The sequence below is a fragment of the Bacillus rossius genome (assembly GCF_032445375.1).
Source record: "Bacillus rossius redtenbacheri isolate Brsri chromosome 9 unlocalized genomic scaffold, Brsri_v3 Brsri_v3_scf9_1, whole genome shotgun sequence".
NCBI classification, from domain to species: domain Eukaryota; kingdom Metazoa; phylum Arthropoda; class Insecta; order Phasmatodea; family Bacillidae; genus Bacillus; species Bacillus rossius.
In genome coordinates, this window is record NW_026962012.1 from 11,973,327 (window position 1) to 11,993,422 (window position 20,096).

At 37.1% G+C, this 20,096-nt stretch overlaps 1 protein-coding gene across 1 annotated transcript in view; it reads left to right on the forward strand.

The window, feature by feature from the left end:
- The first annotated feature begins 263 nt into the window (after positions 1-263).
- Positions 264-20,096, forward strand: part of LOC134542744 (follistatin-related protein 5-like) — an 84,971-nt gene continuing 65,138 nt past the window's right edge. The window contains exon 1 of the mRNA XM_063387242.1: positions 264-431. The gene's annotated coding sequence lies outside the window, so the exon portion shown is untranslated. The remainder of the gene's footprint in view (positions 432-20,096) is intronic.

The following is a 20,096-nucleotide window of genomic DNA, read 5'->3' on the forward strand; positions in this document are numbered from 1 at the left end:
TTTTGATTACTAATGACAATACGACAATAGCTTTCATTAAATAATTCGAAGTAATTTTTTTTTCTCAACGCAGCATAATTTTAAAATGTATTGTTATATTCGGAAATATACAAAAACACAAACTAATTTGAAACATGGGTGTGCACGATGTGACGAGAGTGTAAAGAACGCGTGAATGTTGTTGATAGTGATCTGCAGCCACAGACTTGACACTTGATGCACAATGAGTAGTGTTTGTCTGGAAGTTCGCAGCTGACGGCCTGGCGCCCGCGTGTTGCAGAAGTCGCGCCACCACCGGGACTTCGCCACGACTCAGACGCCATCACCGACGCCGCCCACGACGCCCGCCGACCTGGAGAATGTGCCGGCGCGACCCGGCGACCCCGCCTACGACTACGATCCCTCCGAGGACGAGGTGCTCACCAAGCAGAGTGAGTGACTTCCTGCTTCTTCTTCTTGTTGTGTTGGGAACCCTGTCAGCTGCACAGCGAGGCCTTTAAAGAGTTTGTAGAATGGAAAATATGCTATCTTAGAGAAAGCCATAAAATTATACATTGAATGGGGTATTACTATGGAAATATGGTACATTTTATATAAAATTAATTTTATTTATGAAAAATATGAAAGATCACATTATTTCTAAGGATATATACATTATGCTACTTTTATCTTATTTCACTCATACATAGGTATTTTAAGTTTTCTTACCGTTTCTTTATTGTGGATGTTGATCTAGTGCAATATTTGCCAAGACATATTTCTAGAAAGGGCTTAATTAACAATACAAGGCGATACAATTAGAGATTGTGAGGTCTATGAATTTGTACCCATGTATGTATGTTGTATGTGAATTTGTCAGACAGTTATTTTCCAACCAACGATTGAACTTTTATTAAAAATTATTATGTAGGCAGTTATGGCCAACGGAATTTTTAAGATCGTGTATGAGAGAAAGTATTACCGAAAAGTATTTCCCATTTTAGTCTTCAAAAATGCCAAATGCCTTAAAATTCCAATAAACGGTTTATATTCCTTAGCGACAGCCCTTCTAAGCCGCACCTTGACAATAAGGATGCCTTGGCCGCCATCTTCTATTAAGACATAACTGTTGCAAATTTCGTTACAGCCACCATCTTGAAAATCCGTGATTATAAGGCTAGAAAATCGGGGAAAAAATTTTAATTCATTAAAAAAATTAAAAATATTTAAAAAAAACACTGTTGCACATTTCGTTACGGGCGCCATCGTGGATTCTTGAAATGTTGCTTGATTTGTTACACCCAACAGCTTGAACGTGAATGACATAATCGTTGCGCATTTCGTTACGGACACCATCTTTGATTCTCGAGCGTTGCACTTTACGTTACGGCCGCAATTTTGAATATCCATAATTACTATCCGAAAAAATTTCTTACAAAATTTTAAAATTTATAAAAAACATAAAAATGAAAATCTAAACACTCCTCCATATTAGATTATGACGTCACGTTGCCATCTTAGAAATCCGGAATTATTATCATACTTTAAAAGGAAAAAGTTAAACATTTATAAAAAAATATTATTAATCAAAACTTAATGAAATTTTATTTAAAACACCCACTTACGTTTTTTTTCGAATCCGTCGAGGGCAAAAAAAAAATTATGACGGACCCTACCTCAACGGAAACCGCCGGCAGTCTGACCTTCCACCACTAATGCCAAGGTATAGTATATAGACAGCTAGTATGACGTCACGGCCGCCATCTGGTTTTTGGCTGCTGGAGGCCACCATCTTGTTTTCGTCTGCTAGAGTGCGCTACCACCATGCTAGTTTAATTTTTGTTCACTAGACCTTTGACCTTGATTCTGACTGTTGGCCTTGAACTTTGAATCAGACCTTGTACTTTGACCTTGACCTTCACCTTTTACCTTGACCTTGTTATTTTACCTTGATATTGACATTCGTCAATGGACTTGACCTTTGACTTTGACCTTGAAATTTTACTTTGAACTTGTCCTTGACATTTGACTGTGACATTGAACTTTTACCTTGGCATTGACCTTGACCTTGGACTTTTACCTTGACACTGACATTTGACCTTGACCTTTGTATTTGACATTGACCTTTTAATTTGACATTGACCTTTAACCTTTACCTTTCAATTTTACCTTGACCCAGGTGAACATCTTCGATCTACCGTTTGTTTTCAGTTCTCGCAACTAGTAACGCTAGTTAAAACACATCGCCTGCTAGAGGACATCGCCGACACCTTGTTCTCAATACTTGTGGCATTATTACTGCACTCTAGTGGCTAAGAATTAAACTAATATGACGGCATAACACTATAGCAGATGACATGTGTACTAAATGACACTAGCGCTCCTAGCCACAAGTATTGAAAACAATGTGTCGGCGATGTCCTCTAGCAGGCGATGTGTTTTAACTAGCGTTACTAGTTGCGAGAACTGAAAACAAACGGTAGATCGAAGATGTTCACCTGGGTCAAGGTAAAATTATAAGGTAAAGGTTAAAGGTCAATGTCGAATTAAAAGGTCAAGGTCAAATGTCAGTGTCAAGGTAAAAGTCCAAGGTCAAGGTCAATGCCAAGGTAAAAGTTCAAGGTCACAGTCAAATAAATTATTACTGTGACACCAACCATCATTAAATTTGGATGCCATCTTAGAAATTCGAAATTAATTAGCTATAAATTCAGAAAATTTCCAACATTCATCAAAAAATATGCAATTAATAAACTGACTGATTCGATCGATTCCTGTTCTTAGTTCTGGATCGATTCAAAAAATTAATTTATATAAAAATATAATTTAAATAAATACGGTGGAAAGCCCTAAAAACAGCTTAATTTCCTTGCCAACCGGCCTCCAGTAAGCCGTTATGACCACCACCTTGTAAATTCGTAATTAACAGATACAATTTCGTGGAAAAACAACACCTTTTTTACAAATACATTTTATTACATAGTTTCTTTTCTACTACAGAAACACTTGCTAAAGTTAGCAATCTTATGAACATTTAGTTCTGCATTGGCTTGAAATGACTATTTCTTTTCTCCACTCAGTTTACTCAAGACAGTGACCAGCCAGATCCTTTGTCTACATAGTCTTTTTCTTCCCGACAGAGTTTCTCAATACTGTGTTTAACTGAATGCTTCACATCGTCGGAATTGTATAAGGGAGTATTAACGGTCTTGAATGCATACTTCGTTACTTTGTCCGAACGAATATGGTTTGCCATATACACAGTCCTATCACAAGTTATATTTTAAAGATATGTATGTAGCTTCTTCAACAATAAGCTGATTCATAATGTTCTGCCTGATGTCGTCAATAAAAGTACAAATGTCTTTGGCTCCATAAGTCTTAAGCTCCAACTGGCTTTGGCTACAACAGTCATTTGCTCCAAAAGTCAATGCATCAATGCTTCAATTGCTCAACAGCTCGAAGTGCTCCAAAGCTCCAACAGCTCTACCTGCTCCAATGCCCCAAATTCTCAAATTGCTCTAATGTGCTCCAACTTCTCCAAAGTTCCAACAGCTCCAAATGCTCCAACGTCTCCAAAGCACAATTTGCTCCATGAGCTCCAGTGCTCCAATGCTCCAATTTCTCTAATGTGCTCCAAATGCTCCAATGTTCCAATGATCCATTAACTAGAAATCTCTAATCGCTCCAACTGCTCCAATTGCTCCATGTGGCCAACAGCTCCAACTGCATATTTATTTCTTAATTTGCGTGCTTGAATTTTTTCCATGACAAACGGTGCAAAATTGCAATAACGTATGTCCCAGAAATTATATTAAAAGTCATATTTGCAGCTCCTGTTTGAAAACTTTCATTTCTTCCTTGTTTAAGAACGTCAGCTGCATCTGTCTTCTAAGCTATCCTCGCATTAGATGTCGTCACTTAGTACTCCGTTCCTGCACATGTTCAATATACCTACAACTGGTTGGTAGAGTCACTTGTAGAGAGATTGTTTCCTCTCTAGCCCTCACGGTACATTTTTCTTGGCTCAGCGCGCGTCTAGCGAGGCAGTGCAACGTTTTCTAGTTTACTTTCCCGATTTGTGTTGTTTTTACCGGCATGATTTAAAGTTATTGAAAGGGAATTAAAATGTGCCAAATGCCAAGGAATAATAAAAAAAAAGTGTGAATATATCACCCTTAAAAATTTTTTTAACTTATAAACATGTTTTATTATTTTTGCCATAAAACAATATTTAATTAACGAGAAACATAATTATCGTTAAAGATAAAGACTAGGATCTTTCGACTTTGTGGTGATACCGTGAAATATGTATGTATTTTGTACATACATTTAACGTGACAAAGTATTGTTTTCTAACAGTAATCATATGTTTGTAGGAATCACATATTTCGTTGGCTATTTAAAACTAAATTTGTTCCTACTTGTTTTTGTTTTTTTTTGTAACAAAAGAAGTTAAACTAACCCCAGAATCACACAACTCACCAAACATTTTTGCTCTCGCAATTTTTTATACTCCGGTGGTCACAAAAATATTTTTTTTATTGTCAAAACGTAATCGAATTCGGAAATCAGTCGGAAGAGTAGACCATCAGCAGAAGTTCGCCCAGAGCATTGAGGTTAGAAGTACTCACTTCTCCTTTCCCATTTGAATAGCTGAATAGTTTATTTTTTTCTGGTTATTATGAACTTTAACGCTAGTTCCTTCATGACGTGTGGTTAACATCTTTGACTAACACACTGACTTCATAATAACATTTTTACTATTCTTCCTTACGAGTTCCTTTCAAGCAATCTTAAGCGAACTACTGGAAACGGTTCATTTTGTTGAACAAAGCGATCGCACCCTAGGGGTGGGGCAGTAGTTCCTCACCCCCCCCCCCCCCCCCCCCGTACATTTATTTTAAATATTTTTATTATAGTGTACATTTATGTTTTCTTTCATAGTAACTAACTCATTATTATCATCAAACAAACATAATGCGGTAAGTGAAAATGCTGGATAAGTGTGAAAATATGATAAATAAAATATTTTACTACTGAATGCTCCCGAATAACCTTCCCGGAGCCGCCCTTGAACCAGAGTGGCTTCAAGCGCGGAGAGCAGGTGCCGACTCCACGTGCTTGTACCTCCGTGGTCCAGGGCAGAGAGCTCCAGACCCGGGCGGAATCCCTGCCGGCGGCGGGAATGGAGGTAGGGATAAATCACGTGGCGGCGATCTCACGCTGCCGGGGGATTAATTCCATTTCCCCTCGGCCGTCGCATCGCTGGGGTAGTCAAGGGGGAGGGGGGAGGGCGGTTCTTCGAGGGCCACCGGAAGCAGCGCGCGCGGAAGTGCGAGCTGTTGCGTGGGAGCACTGTGGGTTGGGGGGGGGGGAAGGTGCGGGGAACGTTCTGGAAGGGAAGAAAAGGCCGGGGCAGAAGAAATGGCGAATATCTCAAGAGAGATTGCGGAACGTGTTGCGAGGCACAGTGATTGATCTGCTGTTCTTTCCTTCAATGGGCGGTTTATTCAGCGTGTTTCAATATTAGAGGAACATTCGTTAAGGCGTGACGGAACACAGCTTGAGAAGCGCAAGCCATCACACAATGCACGTTCGGAACTGAACCCTTCATGCGCAAGAGGGTGGTGCGTGCGTTATTTGTGAAATTATAAAGGAGCAAGACAGAATGAGATGGAACGACAGGACACCGACGAATAAACATGAACTGTTTTTGACAACAATTTCAAATTACAAATATCTCACGTCGCAACGACTGCTCGAAATGTCTACCACCAACAGTGACGCAGGCTTCACACCGTCGTTGTAGTGAACTCCGTGCATTGGTGAGAACACCAAGCGTGACTCGCGTGGACCTGAGCAGAAAAAATGAATTGATCAAGTTTTTGCGATGGAGTAGCTGAAATTTTAGATCTGTAGGTCGACTATGGCTGTCCTTCCCTGCGCAAGCTTAGTGCAATGTATGACGAGTACGGCAGTTTGAACGTGTATGCGCCTGTACAAACTCGCAGCTAATTTGGTTATGGTTTTCCGAGTGTGTATTAAGCCTGCATATATAAAAGGTTTGCATTGGTTCGTGTCTTCAGTTGTCGTCCGACCTGGAAGAATATGTTTTCGTTCCATCCTGCTAATGCATACGTGAGCGTATCAAGATCTAACTTCATCAGTGTCGAGTACAGCTACTGGGATGCCGGATACCTATGCACATATACATAACCTGTGATGGAGGTGCTTAGCACTAGCGATTTTCGCACCATCTTGTATCCTACTAACCGACTCACCAGCTGCTAGATTTCTGCGAACCTGGAAACTGTGCCGTCTATCACATCAGACCACACACAATCCTTCCAGCTAGCTTCGAGTAAGTAGTCGCCTCGTCTGCACGTGCAACACCAAACTCGGTCCTGTTGCAATATGTTGCACCTTGCGATGCATATACGCAGACGCCCAAACGACTTGCATCTCATCATAGATGTATCAGTGATCCTGTCTCCACAAGCACCGAGCCATAGTTGTGCAGCAGCCGTGGTCGCAGACGTCGTCATCAATGTCTCAACAAAGTCATCGCCGAAAAAAATGAACCAGTCGGATACCTGTGTTCCTGTGTTCCTGTTCCTCAGACCAGTGAACCAGTTGGAACTGGAGTCGAGGAGACATATATATATATATATAAACTAGCGGACCCAACAGACGTTGTTTTCTTCAAACGTTTTAAATTTGAAAATTCACAGGAAATTTCCCTGAATATAATCGCAGCACCATCTGCCGGGTCGAACTGAAATAAAAATAAAATATTTTTGAATATTCGATAACGCGACCACAGCACTTCCGACCGGATCCTATGTAAAACATCGAACGTTCAACAACAACATTAATTTAATTAATTAATTACAAATATTATTTATCGGCTTGAATTGTGAATCTAAACAATTTTTAAATCCACCTGAACACACACTTTAAAGTGGACCCGACAGACGGTGTCCTGTTCAAACGTTGTAAATCCAAAAACTATAAATTAAAAAATACAAAACTTCAATTTTAAATATACTTTAATCTATAATTACTATAAGTAATTTAAATTATATAAATGTTATAATATATTTTACAAACTTATATTTTTATTTTCAAAGAGACATCAATACGTCATAAGTTGCATAGAATAAAATGAGAACTAACAATTTAAAATTGTAGGTTAAGTTGATTGTTATTGAATTCACGTCTATACATAATTAAAAGTAATGAAAAATCGTGTTAAATACTCACTTTGATACTGCACCTTACATATTTTGCACAATGTATATTTTTTATTACATTTTAATATGTAGAATAGAATGAGAACTGACAATTTAAATTTGGAGGTTAAGTTGATTGGTATTGAATTCACGTGTATACATAATTAAAATCACGAAAAATCATGTAAAATACTCACTTCAATACTGCACCTCACAAATTTGCACCTATATTTTTAATTACACTTTAAAATGTTATTTCAATAAATAATAATATAATCTCAATAACCAATTCTATTTTAATTTTAATGTAATAATAACAATTCATAAAATCCATCCAAATATTAACAACAACACATAAATAAATACACAACACACACACATATATATATATATATATATATATATATATATATATATATATATATATATATATATATATATACTGTATACCTAAACCATTCAAAGATCAACAACAATTTATATATAAAAAATTAATTAAATAAACATTTTCCAGTGGACCAAATTGTGAATCTAAACCATCCTCGAATCCCCGTGAACTCACACAAAAAATTTCATCAAAATCGGTCCAGCCGTCTAGGAGGAGTTCAGTGACATACACACGCACACAAGAAATATATATATAAACTAGATAATGCCCGGCATGTGTTCCAATGCCTCAATCAATTTTTTTTTGTAATTTTTTAAACGTACACTAAGCATCTCTTTTTATCTCTCTAATTCTCTATCTCTCTATGTATATCTCTATAACTCTCTCTCTATCTTTCTATTTATATCTCTATCTCTCTATATATCTTTCTAGCGGACCCGACAGACATTGTCCTGCCCAAATGTACTTTTTGTGAGATATGGATATGGCGGTAAGTATTTCTACGCTGGACATTTTGTATCTTCTCATTATACATACCCCTCCTCTTGGGCACGCCACTGCCGTTACCAAAAACCTTTCCCATGGTTACGCAGAAGGCAACAACAATGCAAAAGCCCGTTGCCATGGAGGCTATTTATCAACAATGCTTAGTTTTTTTGCTTTAAAGCGTGTATTTTTAGTTTTTCTTAACTCAGAATCGAGATAAAATATCCAATTGTGAATCTAAACCATCCTCGAATCCCCGTGAACTCACACACAAAATTTCATCAAAATCTCGTACAAACAGACAGACAGAAAAAGTACTGTTTTATTATAGTAAGATAGATAGATTATTCTTACATGTTCGCATCCATGCAGTATATGAAAAATCAGCATGCATAGCCCCACACCTATAACTATACGTATCTGCTGCCCACGACTTTTTTCGCATGAAATTTTGTATTATCTTGCACCATTTAGAAATTTAAACATTATAACATAACAGTTGATACAGTTTTAGTAGTTTTCTTATGTTCACAAATGATAATTTTTCTCACCTCTATTTCAGTCTTTGCAATAAAAATATGTTACTACCTAAATTTTGAGTAAATATGTTTCTACTTTCAAATGTAATGACGGGAAGACACTTCATAAAATGTCTTTGTAAACCACATTTACTGTTTTTTCCGTCTCGAGCTAGAATGTAAAGATTGTCTGCATTACTGACCCGCGAGCAAGCTACATACATTTCAGAGAGAGAGAGAGAGAGTGAGAGAAAGACACCTATTGAATGTCTATCTAACTAATTTTTTTATGAGAGCATATTTTCATTAAATAAATCATGAAATCATTCAACGATAAAAGCTGTTTATTTAATTAAGCGGACGGGTTCGCTCCAAGGAGAAAATTGACGCGGCGAGACCTCGTGGACATAGAGAAATGACACACACTCACTATTTGTGTGGCTATGAAACATGATTTTTTTCTGCAATTTAAATTGTAGTATACAAAAAGGGTATTGAAAATTGAAACAAATATGGCGACACTATAAACTGTCAGGATCTTTATTTTTTTCTTACACTCTACTTAGTTCCTTACAATAGCAAAACTTAATGGCTTCTAATAATGCGTTGCAATTTTTGCTTTTAAAGCGTGTTTTTTTTTTTAGTTTTTCTTAACTCAGAATCGAGATAAAATATCCAATTGTGAATCTAAACCATCCTCGAATCCCCGTGAACTCACACACAAAATTTCATCAAAATCGGTCCAGCCGTCTAGGAGGAGTTCAGTGACATACACACGCACACAAGAAATATATATATAAAGATATAGGTATAAATACATATGAAAAGATTGTTGGAAGGTTGTGTGATCAATACAAAGTCATAGTTGTTATAGCATTCTTCCTCAGCGATGGTTATTCACTTGTTGTGACATCTCACACAGTAGACAACCTTCCACTACTACATAATCTTAGCACATTAAAACGTTGAAACTAAGTCCATAACATCTTTAGTTTTATTTTAAATCATTTTTCTCTATGTGTATTTGCGATTATATCGTTTTGAAAATTGTAAGTACCCGAGTTTTAATTGCTATTTATAAGTACTCACTCCAGTCTTGTGGTAGTATGGGAATAAAATTAAATAAAACGAAACTACACATGTTTTGTCTTTCCTAGATTGTAACCGAGAGTAGGTACTTCTCGCACTGTTTGGCTGTCAGTGACAGAAGCCAGACTTGTATCACTTGGCTGATTTCAAGAAAGGAAAACTCGATACAATGCATACAAAAGAACATTTTAGATTACTCACAATCACGTCGCAACTTAAATTTCTATTTTACTTAAGCTCACACTTCAATCACTGACACTCAAAATATTTTTCGCTGTTTATGGAATAACTCTTTTATTGATGCTGGCAATATTAATGTTCAGATAAAACCTTTCACGCTAAAGAGTGTAGGCCATTTTTGATATATTAATAAATTTTGGGATTTGGTAGCATAATTAATTATTCAATACTGTAAAATATATTTGTACAGAACAGTTAAAATAGCATGGGGTAAAATTTTGAAATTTCTGTTGCTGGTAAGAAATAAAATTATTTTTGTATAACATAATTTTGGGGGAATATGGTTCACATCCTTCCAGATACAGAATGGTTAAAGAAAAGTGTGTCTTTATTCGTATGTAGATTTCTAGATTTATGATAAAATATGATAGGCTTTGGTAAAAGTAATACCATAGTTGGACGTGTTAATGTAATCTTAAATCTTTTTGCTGAGAGAAGATGAATGTATTAGAAGACAAAAACCTGTTTTTCTTTAAAAGGTAAAAAAAAAAATTAACTGAAATTCGTTTCGGGTAGCTGCTAAGCCGTAGTTGAAAATAACTCGTTCCACCGCCGAGGGAGCCTTTAATGCGCATGTGTTTACGAACCGAGGAAGGAGAAAGAATTCGGATTAAATTTTTCAGCAAGGAAATGCAAAAATGAGATTCTCCGTGATGAAGTTCGTGGAGAAGTGTGGGGTGCAAGAGGTAGCTCCAAAGGGAATAGAGGTAGGAGAAGGGAGTGGGAGCAGGAGGAACACGAGATGAGGCAAGGAACTGGAACAAAAACACCTCGCCGTTGTTTCCGGTTAGGTGACGACGGATGCGCGGGACGCCGCGAGGCAGATTGCCCCAGCCGCCGGGGTTGCATCCACAGATCCACACCACTACATCGCCAACCCGGGCCTCACACGCGAGGGACCAAGCTCAGATTACAGGAGCCCCGGAGCTATTGTTGCTGTTGCCAGGAAACAAGCGAGGTGCGCTAAGGGCGACACTGGTAGTGGTATCAAGTTTCAAGTCGCCTCTAAACTGCTGCGTGCAACTATGAGATTTTAATCATTGTAAATTTAGTAACAAAGTGGATAAATAGTTTCTTTCTTTTTGTTGTTGGAAGATTTAAGATAGAACAATGTCAAAACTCTAATATTTGCTATGCTCAAGTTCTTTAAACCAGTTTTGAACTGACGCGAAACGTAATGAAGGCAAGTGACTTGGTCTGAAGCTTTGTTTCTCATTTGACGTGAAAAAATTTATTTCGAATACGCTCTGTGGTTTCCTTTTGAACAGTCTTATTAAAAATGCTCTACAGCTCAATGCCGCGTCAGGTAGATGGGCTTATTAGAGCCTAGTTTTACGATATACTCTGTACAGCTAAGCCATTTGTCCAGTAACTGCAGTGTAGAAAACCAGTTTCGATACTGATTTGAGCTGCGGGAATGTAACCGCGATGTGTCAACAGCAGACCTGGCAGGATTGTTTATGCGGTGTTTTCCCAAGTACCAAAGGTAGTGTGCATATGTCGCTCCGAGCACAGTGTCTAGGTGTGGAGCATGGAGCAGATCAATGAACTACCAGCATCTAGGATGTCATGGACGCCATCTTGGATGACCTTGAATCCATTCTTGACCATGGAAATGAGTTCTGCAACTTGATACATCCTCACTCTGGCCGAGCATTTAAATCATAGACAGTTTTCTCCCAGTACATTTCTCGAACTTTTAAACCAAGCTTCTTCGCACAATAGCTCGTGACTCGGTATATTTCTAGCTGCTTATTCTCGCCCGAACATCGACATGTAACTATGAGTCATGAGAGTGTGTGTTTGAATACCAGCTGATCTACATATCAGCTCGCGAATCTGTCACGGTATTGGTTGATTTTATCTTCATAACGAACATCAGTCTTCATAACTTTATCTAGCGAGAAAAAAAGTTGGTTAGTCTCATATGGATGTCCATTCAGATGGTGATATTTCGGACGAATTTTAATAAATCCACCTAATATCTAAAACTAAAACTATAAATAAAATTTTAAAAATTGGTTTTTCTGTAAAGTCGGTTTACGGACGATAGTTTAACGTGACAACGTCATAACAAAACATTGATGAAATGATTGCATACTTTTATGAATAAAATTGAATCATTTTTATTGAATTATCACTATTTTGTATGGATACAAAGATGGTGTGAAATGAAATCTACAATTTAATTGATAAATTTACTTTTATTTGCACTCACTAATTCAAATATGTTTATTACTTTAACGAACAGATTATTTTAACTATAACTTTTATACATGTTTGCTATTTAACTTCTTCCAATCTATGTTATTCTGTTAAGGATAGGACGATGATAGGAAAAGTAGGAAACGAATGTGAGTGTTTCAAGTTTAATGTGCCTCGAAAAAGTCAAATCGATGGTTGTTCCAATCGAGTGGAAGAGAGATAGATGCGGCGCAAGCGTACAATGAGCGTAACGGGACAATGTGCGTAACGGGACACTTTTCTCTCGTGCAGCTGGCGTTCATCGATTTATTAGACGTTTTCACGTCAAAAATATAAGTGTAATATTGGACTCTGCTCTTAATTAGATACCTTTCCTGAATCATAATGCCAGAGCGGAGAAGGGATGGGGTATAGAAACTGAAAGGCACCGTATTGATTCAACATTGTTTATTCAAAATCCATTTTTTATCATTTAATATGGATGACTGACCATCGTGGAAGAGATAAAACATTAAAATATTTTAAAAGTCCATACGATAGTGTATATTAACAGTCATTCAGCAAAATTCTGCAATTGTTAACGTGCTGGATTTACTGTTATGCACTATAGTGAAGGCTAAATCGACCAACACGACCTCCCTAAAGCCATAGGGAAATGGATATGCCCTTTCATCGCAACTTGGAAGTGTTTGAGGAGGAGCTAAATTACAGGCTGAGGTGAACGATCCTAGAATTTTTGCCGAACCCCCTTACCCCCCCCCCCCCCCCCCAATACGTTCTAAAAACAAGTGTTTGACTGAAATAAATCCCCATCTATGAATATTACAAGGCGCTTAACCAAGTATATCACATACCTGGGACTCCTCAAACAAGTTAGCGAGCCTGTGATCTGGCCGAAATACAATCCAACCTCTACTAGCTTTCCAGACTAGTACCGAAGCTGTTTCGCCGCTCATGTGTCGGCCCTTCAACGGGGTGGGGAGTCCTCAGGACGTGCTCTGAAGATCAGAGCCACCAACTGTCAGTGCGATCTGGGCTGGTAGAGAAAACCTCAGCGGTGAGTCCGAATGTCAACAAGGGCCCTTACGCATTACTGCCTAGATTTTCCATGAACATGCGGGCTTGTACGGTCTGTTAGCCCGTAAGCTAGTACAGTGACTGCCGCATTCAAGGAAGCACGAGAGAGAATAATATTGCATATATTTATAGACACTCCCAAACATTCAATTCAACACTAAATGCCAATGACCTCGCAGGGTTTCCTTCTTGTAGCAGGCAGTCATTATTAATTTAAGGTATTTTACTCAATCAAATAATGTGCTTAAGATAAGCCAATTTTGAAAACCAAACGATAGAAATTAATTGCAGCCTCAAAACAGTTAAACCAAGATGGTGTCATTCGTTTCATATATTTCACTCCCAAGTCCAAATTCCAAACTATAATCGTTGATTATCTCAAAAATAAAATCTGGATAGTTTACAGGAGGGAAACGTGACGGATGTTGCAGTGAGCTGGTGGGTCTTCTTGAGGTACTCCATTTACGCTCAATAAGACTTCCGACGCTGCTACATCTCTCTTATAACTAATGATTGATTCAGTTCGCAACACTATAGGGAGTCGTAGAGTAAATCATCTTATATTAACACTGGCCCGTAATCACCCAACTTCAATCCTCGAAGCATTGTTTCTCTAACAGTAAGTAGCTTAAGTCCTTCAAGCTCTGGTCAACCCCATGAAAACTTCTTTAACCCCTCGAGCTATAGGCTCAACACATCAACACTGATGTATGAACAACCAATTTGGTGGCTTCCCAGGCATGCCTCTCCATCTACCGAGTGTTTAACTGCTGGTATGAACTATACTGTTTCCTGTGGGTATGGGAGTTGTACCTAATTAAATGTGTCGCTTATTACAACCTCTTCCTCAATAAATGACTTTCATCGTTTCAGCTCCGAGAATAAAAGATAAGAAAAATAATTAAGACTAGAAATGGTCTGCTTTAGTTCCCTTTAAAAATATTATTTTCGCCTTCATCTCGGGTGAAACGAAATAAATGTGTGTACGTATATATTTGTGTGTTAATTTAAAAACTCGACAGAGTATAAAACCTAATTTTGTTATGATAATGAATATTTAACCAGCAGTCAGTTTTCCTTACCCACTGGTTTTGGTAGACAAAAGTTCTTTTTTATGTCCCACTCTCTACGTTTACGTGATATAAATTAGCATTTTTTAAGAACATTGATTATTTTTAATGTTTCTTGAATTATTTTCTTATAACTCGGCAGTATTTTGTATCATAGAGCTGTATTTTTTTTTACATATGTTATAAATACAGACTTCAATCCTACGGGACGGCAAAGGAAATGAAAAAGAGGAAGATACCCAGAATGATAAACGAAATAAAAATGGAAGGTAATAAATCAAGTGTTAGACGAAGTGACATTTAGGTGGAAGGAGTGGAAGAGAGATGGAGAGAATGCAGAAGAGATAAGATGGCTGAAACAAAATGTAGACCGAGAAACGGTGGGGTGGCAGAAGATGTAGCGAGGGTTATATTCTTGAGAGACCCGGCTGTGGGCTAGAAGATGCACAAAATAACGATTATGATCGATACTTTCACACAGATTAAGCAAAACTATTAAAACATTATATTTTTCATGCTTTCCGAGATAGTGCAACAGACACATCTCAAAAATTAACTGAAAATAAAAAGGTTCGTCATCGCCACACATTTTGTGGTGATGGTAAAATATGATTGTGGTATCAACAAAACCATTTATAAGTTACAATAAAATCTTGCTGTTACCAATAAACCTATGAGTTAACAATCCAAAATTATTTTTGGTGACCACAAATAATAGCCATTCCTGTACTAGTATTCTGGGAGATTAGCCGATTATCTTGTGGCCCTTGGGTGAACTCGACCAAGATTTTCCACTACTATATTTTGTGTATCAGTTTGAAAATGTTTTGTGAGAAATTGCGACTGTTAATGTGTCCACAAAATTTTGATCTATATAAACTTTAGAGTTGGCGATGGTTTTGTGATCTATGGACCATGAAACGAAAAACTAAATAAAATTTTTCCTAAAGTTATACTATGGCAACGGCTACAATACTTAATATTTCTTTGAAATTTACCTAAAAAGACTACATACAAATAATAATTATTATTGTGTTTTCAAATACTGGTTAATATCATTAGAAATGTTTTATTTATTGTTAATATTTGTGATGTAAATTTTGTCTATACCATTTTTCAAGTGCATTTTCAGGTGAAATTTTTAAAGTGAAGTTAAGTTATACTCATTTAGGCACGTTATGAAAAGAATAATTGAAATGAATTTTTACGATGCGCGCGCATGCATCAAAAATTGACAGGACGAAAAATGCTAGGTAAATACAAATAAAAATTATATATGTGCTTTAAGATCATATACTTTAGTGATTGATATTGAATACTCGTACACATAATTTAAAAACTTTATATTTATTTAGAACTAGCTGCCCGACCCAGCTTCGCACGGCTATACTAATGGAAAAAAATTAAGCCAAAATCCCATTTTCAGTAATGGTAAATAAAAAAAAATTAGTGAAAATTTATTACAATGCTGTATAATGTACCGGAGATAAAATGAATAGCACCGATGGTTTCCCGACTCGTGCACGCAACGTACAACTGATGTACCCGTACTTCGCTACGGCAGTCTACAGGCAGATCACTCTTGCGCCGCTCATTATACATGCCCCACCTTGTGGGTACGCCACTGCCGCGCGATGCCCGTTGCCATGGAGACGCAGAAGGCATGAACAATGCAAAATCCTGTTCTTATGCAGATAAAGTACCCACTGTTGCCTGGTTTTAACCACCCATGGGATCTAATTTTCGGAAAATGTCATCCTGCGTAACATAAGGAACATTCTGTAAAATATATATACTTGAAAAAAAGGGCAATAAAAAAACAAATTAAACACAGAGAGAGGAAATAAAAACAATAGTTTAGGTTTGCGATTTAAAGTGATAAATAGTATTTTAATTCTAATTGAACTCTTATGAGGGTACTGATTGCTTCGTTATTAATATCACACTGGTGTTTTTTACTTGTATGGGAAAATTAAGAATGATAAGGCATCTAGTGCGTGGCAACAATGTTAATAGGCAATAGGAAATAAACTTCTAGCGCCTGCGGCATTGTCAACACACACTTCGTACGTGTACTGCATGTTGTATCTAACCCCCTCCAACGCATTTGATTCTAAATTGGACTTTTATTAAGGATCCCTAATGTTATTGGTAATATAATATAGCCTATAGCCTTCCACGATAAATGTACTATCCAACACTGAAATAATTTTTCAAATCGGACCAGTGGTTCCTGAGATTAGCGCGTTCAAACAAACAAACTCTTCAGCTTTATAATATTAGTATAGATATTAGTAATAGAAGTTGTGTTTATAAAACTTCCTAAGTGTATTTTCAAGTTTATTAGTATGTTAGAGGTTATTTTCCCGTATGCATTATTTATTCCATTATAATTTTGTTAAATTTCTGAATAAATAATTGTTATTAAATTAGAATAAACATTTATTAGATTTATTAAATTTAATTCTCAATTAATATTCATATAGATTATTTTCCTAAATTAAATAATTTTATATGCATGTTTATATTAATATTGAATACTAAGTATTTATTTATTTTATATTTCATTGTTTTTATACTTTACTTTTTGAATTTATATCTCTAGTCCTTTTATTATTATATTTCTATTAATTATTTGCAGGCAGAATTAAAAATTTTTTTACCACGCCAAGTAAGTAGGTATAACTTCTACCACACCTATCTAAGTACACGCGCACACTTTTTATCGTTTAACATCAACTTCTATTCCTATAAAAAGTGAGCTATCCTCAATAAATGTAATATTTTATACATTTTACTTTTTAATAATAATACAGGAATTTGCTCACACTTGCTTTGTTCCTTCTCGCAGCATCCATGAAAACAAAATCTAGAATGAACATTGCTCACACCTCCCACCCCAAACCTTCTCTCGTAAAATGTTGTTGATGTAGTCAGGTAATCTTGAATCCCAAGACTAGATGGTGGGCAATGACAACACGGCGTGAAGCAAAGAAGCCGCTGTGAAGACCCGCGCGTGACTAGTATGGGAGAGCGTGGCGCAGTCCTGACCGCGACTGCAAGTGACCGTGTGGACAGCAGAAACTGTAGTCTGGAATGTGTACCTCGAAAGGCAGACTGTTTATCAGCGAGTTCATGAGTCCTGCACCGATGTGTTTATTTTTTTTTTTTTTTTACCTCTGCGAGGCATAACGTACAACTGAGCTAAAAGTATAAATGATTGTTTTTATAGAATTTAACCAGTACACTGCTTGTCGTCAAGCAAGAAGTGTGTTTGCCCGTGCGCATTACGCAAGACGATGAAACCAATGCGGTGCATAATGGCATGCCCATCGAACTGTGGGAAAACATGTGTCCTACTGATTTTGTTGGAAGTACCAAACAGTATTCGGTTCGAGAACGTATACCTCTATTCCAAGTCTCTGCAACAACCAGCGCCTGATCACGAGCCTACGTTCAATGTAAAATCGGGAGTATTTCCATTGACTCATAATGAAAATTTGGTGTCCCTTCATGAAGCAAGAGTTAATTCGGTAATAGTTTTCAATGCTTTCATGTTGTAACCCTTCTTCCTCCTTAATTGGAAGAGGGGTTGCGTCCCCGACTCACTCTGGGCGCGAAGGGAAAAAATAAATATTAAAACCAGGCATAAAAAGCTAAACAATATAAATTCCCCACACCACTGCCCAGGGGTCAGGCCAAAAAATTCAAAGGATATAATAGCAGAGTAACCATTAAACAAACAAGAGGCAAGACTTTGGACGTATGTTATTAAAAAATAGAAATTTGCAAAAATAATTTTTACTATACATAACCATACAAGCTTAGTTACAAAAGCTGACGTTAATAATGGCAGCATCTTATCCCCATTTGCGATACTAAAAATAACCTTTAAAAAATCGTAAAAATATAAATACTGATAACAACAAGTATAAAAATATATAAGGGCGTGAGGCGTGGCCACTATAAAATATCAAAATTTACTGACTGCCCTAATACCAAAAATCAAACAAGACAATCAATACAAATATATAAAAAATCTACAAAAATAATACTGAAGTACAAACAAATTATTTAAATAAAGTTCTTAAACTCTCAATCAACGGTTTAGTCTTTCTTCAGATGTTCGTTGCTAAAGACTTGCCAAAAAAACAAAGTTAATATCCTAGGCGTGCGCTGGCTTCCTGACCTTCCTCACCAACTCCAGAGTCTAATGCCACGCCGGGCCATAGGTACGAATTCACAAAGGCGTGAACGATGACCAAAAAAAAAATTATCTTATTTTTTTTAAGGGAAATGTAGCAAAAACTCTTCACGTAACATAACTATGTTACCACCGAAGTTTTTATCATATACTTCAAACAAAGTCTTACTTCTTTATTAACTTGCCAATGATTTCATAAAAACGTAGAATGGCCGCACCAACCAACATCAGGCTGCGCATGTAGTCCAATACCGATCGCATACTTTTAATAATACTGCACAAGCTGATATATTAGCTAAATGCAACTTTAAGTATGCCAATTCCGAAGACAAAGTCTCAAAAACAAATTGCAAAATGTTCGTTTCTTCCAAACTTATACTTTTATTACAACTACAGGCAAACGGGCGACCTTTTTTAAAAAATCCCACACTGGAACAACGTGTGAAACAAATGGGCCTCTTCACCAAACTGGCTAATAAAAGTTCCGTCCAAATAAAATTTAGTATGGGAAAATACACAGTTCACTAGGTTTGCCAAAAACCAGTGCAGCACCACGAGGGTAAAAATCAAAATTGCGGCCTCTCTTTACCTTGATAAGTTCAGTATCACAGGGCAAACCATTGCCCTGTCACCCAGCGTGGAGCCTCCACCCCCATACTCTTCGCCGCCCGGCACACCAGTCTCGCCGTCACATGGCTCTGTCCTCGACGGTCGCTCGGCACAAACTCTCTCGCCGGCCCAGCTGATTTTTTCTTCCCGGCAAGCCGAATGTCTGACGTCATCAGCCAACCGCCGGGCGCTCACCAAGTGGTATTTACGTGAAACACAATCGATATTCTTAAACTCATAATCGATAGCTACCAAACGGCGTATAACTAATTAACAGAAACAAATATAATTAAAAAAATTTACAGATAAATTAACATTAATTAAAAAAGGCGTAAAAATACGTGAAATAAAAAACCATATAAAACTAGAGACCAGCAACAAAAATAAATTACAAGTAAAAATGTGGCCCTGCCGGCCACAACCTCCGCCTTGAACAAAAAAAAAATTTAAACAGCAAAGAAAATTTTAAAAATAACCACAACTACAAATTATATAAAAAAAAAACATACCAGAGTAAGTTCCAAATAAAATAAAAATAAAAATATTTAGCCATATTCACCCTAAAAGGGTCATCCACATTCATTTTAGGAACTCCGCCTTACAAACATTTTCAAATGACTAACATGGGCCTTTTTTACCTTATTATTTCTTTCAACTTCTTCCAACAAGACAGTAACCGGCCCTAAAATCTTTACAATCTTATACGGTCCATCATACTTATTCTCTAACTTAGAGCTCTGATACCCTACTTTGTCACTCAAAACAAATTGCCTGCATAGCACTTCATCACCAATTTTAAATACATTATCCACTCGCCCCTTATTATAAAACTTACTCATTTTCTTTCTAACCTTTTGCAGATTTTCGGCTGCTTCTTCCCACATTTTTTCCAACAAACGGGGGCTTCGGGTTTCCAAAAGGGCTGGACGCAAACCCCAACAATTTAGTAAAGGATGGGGTACATTTCTTCCCAAAAAAATTTCCGATGGTGTGAAT